Below are 6,843 nucleotides of genomic sequence, written 5' to 3' on the forward strand. Positions count from 1 at the left end.
CAAGGTTAAGTAAAAACTAGCGGATGCCAGATATAAATAAATTATCGCGACGTGCTAGATCTCGGCCGTTCAGATTTAAGGAAAATTTATTTAATTTAGAAAATTAAATAATGAAATATAAACTGATATTCCATGATGCCGTAACGAGAATACACGCGAGCGGAAAATTATTAATACGAAAGATCTGGATAAATTAATGGTCAGAACGATGTCTATATAATATGATAGTAACCCCCCTTATTTCGAAAACAATTTTTTTATTTACGGAATAAAATTTTCTTTAGCAAAGGAATGTCCGATTCTCCCTAGTCTTTCAAAACACTCCAGAGAACACTATAATGTTTCAAAATCGTCTATATCACGTATCTTATACATTTATACTTTTCAAGAATTCCAAAGTGTGCTTGATGCGGATCGAAATCAATGAAGAATGAGCGTCGCGTTTGCGGTCTAGTGGTAAGCAATCGGAGCGGTTTCCGACGGTTCGTCGTGCCTTTCCGGTATCGCGGAGCGAGCGAGGGGGCGGAGGGGAGAGTAGATTGTTAATGGACTGCTGGTCGCGGGATGTCAATACCACGCATTCGCACGGGAGAGCGAATCACTCTTTTTATTTATTTATTTATTTATTTATTCCTGTGAACGCGAGGATATTCCGACGCGGCGCGGAGTACAATATCGCCGCGTGCTTTCCAGCAACGGTTGATGGTAGAAGCAGCAGCGGCAGCAACAGCGACGGCGGCGGCGGCAGCGGCGACGGCGGTGGTGGCTGCGGGATGGTATGTAGACATTGGATAGAGTCAGGCGGGGTGGTTGTGCATTTAGCGAGCTGTCGCCCCCAACCAGACCGTCGTGTCAGGCCACTGACAGTTTTCATTCCGCGCATACTTGACGTGCAACCGGCTCCTCTTTGGTCTCTTCGTTTCTGCGAAGGGCGCCGACAACTCCCGATCGAGATTAATTATTTCGTTGGTCGACAGACTCTCTCTTTCTCTTTCTCTCTCTCTCTTTCTCTCTTTCACTTCGCAGAATCGCGCCGATACGATTGTAATCGCGGCGTAACCGCGTCTCGCTAATTACACGGTCCAGATAATATTACTTGAATTTTTCTTCTCATTTTTATCAGCAGGTTTCACCGAAGGCTAGTACGATATCTAGATCTCGGATTGCGTTTGAAAGAGATCCGCGACGTGTAGGTTTCAAACTCTTGTTACGTGCTAGGAACATTGTCGTTAATTTATTCGTGCGTTATATTTATGAGCGAAGATCGTTATGCATAAGAAATAAGCGTTTAAGATGATGAAACTCCTCCTCCCCTCTCCCCCAATTCGTTTCGCAGCAGCGCGATTGAATTGATTGTAGTTACGCAAGTAATGAATCGACCTGACAGTCCTATAATTAATTATGAGACTTTTACAAGCATAAATTATCGTTATGAAACGTATACTGATAAACTGTACCACGACTACGGCATTAGCGTCTACGAGCAATTAAGCAATGAAGTAAAACGGACATGACAGCTTATACCAACGATGAAAGGCCTAAAAAAATATATCGGCAGGCAAGATCACCGAAGTGGAGAATTATTTTCCGCCTGGTTAAATATAAAATTTTTAATTTGCACACGTAACCCGTGTTAATTTATAATAATGATAACCGGAGTGAAACAAGATCGGAATAGCTAATCGAATATGTATCGTCGGTCTAATTGATATTCATCCGCTTAACTAGTAATCGAGACGTTCTAAGAGGATACGCGCGTAGAGGATCGTGGAAATACGTACATATATATATATATATATATATATATATATATATGTATAGTACGTATTTCCACGATCCTCTACGCGCAATGTATTATATATATATATATATATATATATATAATATATATAACGTTGTTGCTTATTCGCCTCCGTATCTTATCGGTCGTCGAACGAGAAGCGCCAGCCGTTAATTACGGCAGATAAAGTTCCCTCCCCGTCAATTTTATTTTCACGTTAATGAACCTGCCAGTAGCGAGGTGGATCAATTTCTGCATCGATTACGGCGCGACAATGAATACGCGATGAGGGGAGAGGAGGTAAACTTAAGACGATACACGTGAAGCGTACAGCCTACTACTATGGTGGGGTAGTTAGGGGGCCCACGACGCGCGGAGAGGTATATAACGCGTAATTAACACGTCACGAAGTGTTCCGCGATCTTGCACGTCTCTCGGCGCGGAGGGAGACGTTTTTAGTGGCTCGCGCAGCCTATAATCTCCATCTCGCTCGTTGAAAATCGCCCACGGCGGTACGTTACCTTAATGATCCGCGTGATGATAGAAGCCTTTGATAATCCCCAACCGCTGGTTGGATTTCCATCCAAGCGCGGCTATCCGCTTATACTTCTGGGCCCTGTTAAAAAGGCGAGCGTAACGTGGGATCAAGTCGTCTCGTCTCGAACGTGACGTTACGTCTCTCTCTTTTTTATTTCGCGACGCGCTAAAATGCGAATTAGCGGCCGCGCGACCGAGGGACGCGCGGAACGATCGCGTGAAATAAAACTTCCGGATTACGTAATTCTGATGGGGAAAAAGCGAAAACCGAAAAGAAACGAAATGTCGCTTCTATTAATATTTCGTCCGATTCTACTAAAATCACAAGTCATTCGATCGGAGTCGTTAATTCTCCACCGTCCGACGAGATGGAGAAAAAAAGAAAGAAATCGAAAAAAAAAACGAGAAGGGGTGAAATCAGCCGGATGCGTGCGAGGCGACGAAAAGAACTGATTAGTTCCCGTTATTGTCGCTCGTTCATACGTACACGAAATAGCGTGTACAACGACGACGACGACGACGACGGGGTTTAGGTAGCGGAGAAGCGACAGGGGACTCGGGAGGATGGGGGCGCAGGGGTGAGGGGGGGACGGGCAGCGTGGAGGATAGGTGGAAGTTCGATTCGGGGCGAAAGGGAAGGATTAATGGCGCAGGCGGGACACACCGCGGCCATAAATCGCCGGCACGGCCAGGAATTACCGGCTCGCAACTTGCGAAATATGACGGTCTCATAAATCCGAGTCCGCTGGCCCGCGCGCCTCCATCGACTACGTCGACTAGTCCCGCGCGCCCAGCTCCCTCGCGCGCTCCGTCCTCCTCTCGCTCGCGGCGCGTTAACGCGCCGCGGCGCGAGATGGAGGATACGAGAGGTGCGCGCTCGCTCTCCCGGCGTATATACGTTTCAGCTCGGCGTGCAACGGCCATTTATAACTTGCGCGCCTGGAAAAGCGAGGTCCATAACCTAATACGTTCGTTCCGCTCGGCGTGAGGAGGTGAGAAAGGAGTTAAACAAAGAACAAGATACGGCGCGGCGTGGTACGGGCTTGACGTCGCGTCGGGGGATGGAGGCAGGGCCGTGTCGCGACGACGCGGCACCCGACGCCAATTCACCTCTCGTCTCGAGTAATTTTCTCGAGTGGTCACGTGGCTATCCACGACGCTCCATAAATGAAAAAAAAATCAAGACACGGTTCTTTTTCGGTACCGTTACCGTCGACGTGACTTGGCGATATCCAAGCGAGCTTAGGAAGATTCATACTTATTTTCAATATCCGTCGTCACTATTCTGAAATAATGCGGGTTGGTATCTTCCACCGCAGTGGAAGCTGCTTTAAACTCGCCGTCGTATTTAGTCTACCCTTATAACGCGGCGGTATTCCTAACGCGGGTGGTTCTCTAATCTCACTAAATCTTAATAACTCTACAAATCATGTTCCGGGACAATTTCGTGAAAATTACGGAATAACTCAGCCGAAAGCATTATCACGGCTGGAAAGTGCCTCAACTATTGTACTCCGCTTAAGCTGCTCTTTCATATGCATAGCGTGTTTCATGTAGGTATCACATAATCAGGAAATTAATTCCAACATGAGGTAAAATAGTGCGCGAAAGTGCGCTTGCCGGATCAAGTGTTTTCCAGATGTGTTTTTTTTCGCGTTTTATGCTTAATTAAATGAATTGAAAAACACGCATTTATAAATATTATCTATAATTTCGCAAGTATGGCACACACCGCCTCGCGTGTCATTTACAAATATTAAAAAACCAATCTGCGAATAACGTTGGCCTCACGAAATATTTATGTGTAATTATTTTGCATTTAAATATTGTCAATATTTACTGCTTTATAAATTTTTCATTATTAATGTCATAATCCACTGCGCAAAACAGCAATTTTAATACCGACACGAAGGATTAAAAATATATATTTGACGTATATCAATTTTGAATTTTCTTGTATGCGCAAGAAATTTACATAATTATATACGAGTATCATGTATGTGAACATGTGCGTGTGTATTTCCTAGACATATGGATAGAGAGAAATAGACTTCAATTTCCATAATATAGTTCGACAGTTTATCATCATAAACGAGTACACGTGTAGCCATTAAAATAGTCACTTAAGCCATCGGTAATTACGATAATTTGCCTATAATTGAGCGACCAATATCTAGCTACAATATTCAGCACAGCAATATGAAACAGTCCTTAATATTAAAGCGTCGTTTCCAAGAGAAAACGCCTCGCGTTTATATATTATACAAACATTATCGTATTTATATATTTATAAATTCAATTTACGAGTCCAATAACGCGTGGGTCTTATTAAGCTAGTAATAATAATTTGCATCGACGAACATTCGTCTATTGATTTCAAGCACTTCGTCATTCGAACTGGAAGAGTGGCTATTTCGAGCGGCTGTTTATCGGTTTACATACCGCACACGTGTGTGCAAGAGTACATACAGGGTGTCTCGAAACTATCGTCATACATTTTAATAACGGACATGTACCTAATCCGAGAGAGATAGTAATCGTGATGGTTGCGTAAAAGAAATATATGTCAAGACAACGATGTTCTCAACGAATACGTAAATAATTATAATCACTTTCATTGCTAATTATTTATTTACATCTGAAAGTTTCTCGATGGCGTTCTCGGAGATTGTAGCGCGCGAGTCTCCTCGAGAGACGAGATATCAGACTTATATTATCATGTTTTTACTCGCGACATTTTATGGAGTCGTCACGCGATACGCGACTTCGCATGCGCGAGGGACATTTTTACGCGTTTTAAAATATATTTCGCGGAGAGAATCGCGTATACCCGTATATACCCGATAGACACAAGCGGTTGGACAAATTTATTACGGCGTAATATTGGCTTCATTAGTTTCCGTTCGATTAAAGCGAGACGAGGGCGCGAAGTGATATACACGTATATATCGGTGGAAGGCGGGCCGGGCTCGTTACCATTCATAACGTTATCTCGAATCATAAAGTATCTCGCATTTCATATCTTCGACTCCTTCCCGTATCGCATTAACGGCTGGCCGACAGGCCTAATCGACCGTTAATCGAACCGGCAACGGAGCGCAAGTAGCTGTAACACGAACGAAACGTACGACCTGACAGGTGTACTTTATGCGCGCCGCGTATATAAAATATCCTTCAAACGTTCGGCGGGCATCAATGCATATGGCGATGGCGTTTTTGCGTCTAATCCGAGAGATTATCTCGCGCCGCTGATAACCTCGGATTATGTGTGTGCGCCAAGCTTTTATGGAGCATTATATGTTATTTCCCGGATTCCTAGCGGCATACGGGATAAGTATTTCAGGGCTTGTAATATGCCCGGCGCGCTGTGGTCAAATACTCTTTTGACACGGGTGTATTCTCTATTTCCACCACAGGTGGAATGCCCGACAAAGTATTTCCGTGCCTCACGTCTAACGATGTGACTCTTTCGCATAACTCTCTAACGATCCGCCCGACAGGTCTAATCGATAATTGATCGGGCGTGCAACAGGTAAATAGCCCTCGCGGAAACGGGACTCGCAACTTAATAGACACGCGTACGCACCTTGCATTTAATATCAGGCGTGCATTCGCGTTGCGTAAGCTTCTAAAGCGCTGCGTATTTACGAGATGTTCAAGATCGATGCAATTCTACTATGATTCTCGTCAGGTTTTTATATAAATTTATTGTTAGTGATGAGCGATCTCGATTTGATTTTCAGAAAATCAATCTTTTTCCTCCAAAAATCGATTTTTAAAAAATCGATTCTTTCAATAGAGAATCCATTTTCGATCCGTTAATATGCTTATTCATTTAATTTTGTTTAATGAAGAATTCATACTGCGGTCAACATTTGATACATTTAATTACAATTATAGGGCCAATTGATGGAGGCCACTTTTCCATTGGTTTTGTGCGGGGTCCTTTCAACTAATTGAAATCCTAGCTTACCGCTTCAATTGAAGCCTGAATTATAAGTTAAGAATTATAAACTAATCGAGATGTCAATATTCATTATTATTTTTTAATTTCTGATTTATCATTATGTTCGACTTTGACCTTGGTTTTTCGATTAATTATTTCAATGCTTTGAATGAACCTCATTTCGGTTTTTTTTTTATCAGTATAATAAAATATAATTATTTTATTTTATCTTTTAATGTAATTCGTTGTTGATTTTTTGTAATGTTCTGAAGAGGACCAAGTATGGTTCGAAACGTTAATAGTCTTTGTAGCTTTTAAATTTTCAATAAACAAGTTTATTTTTATTTTATTTTTTAACATCCTTCTTTCTGATATTGCTCGAAAATTGGCCGTCTGTCACTCTTATTAGCTTATTAGCTGTTGCTTTTATCGAACGTATAACATAATTTCTTTTATTGTTAACTTAAACATAATTAAATAATGCTCATTGCATGCGATTTTTTGGATCAATTTTTAGGAAATCGATATTTTTTTCTATTTTTCTTTTCTTCTTTGACGGCAGAAATAACACGTGATACCT

This window comes from Temnothorax longispinosus, chromosome 9, assembly GCF_030848805.1.
Source record: "Temnothorax longispinosus isolate EJ_2023e chromosome 9, Tlon_JGU_v1, whole genome shotgun sequence".
Taxonomy (NCBI): domain Eukaryota; kingdom Metazoa; phylum Arthropoda; class Insecta; order Hymenoptera; family Formicidae; genus Temnothorax; species Temnothorax longispinosus.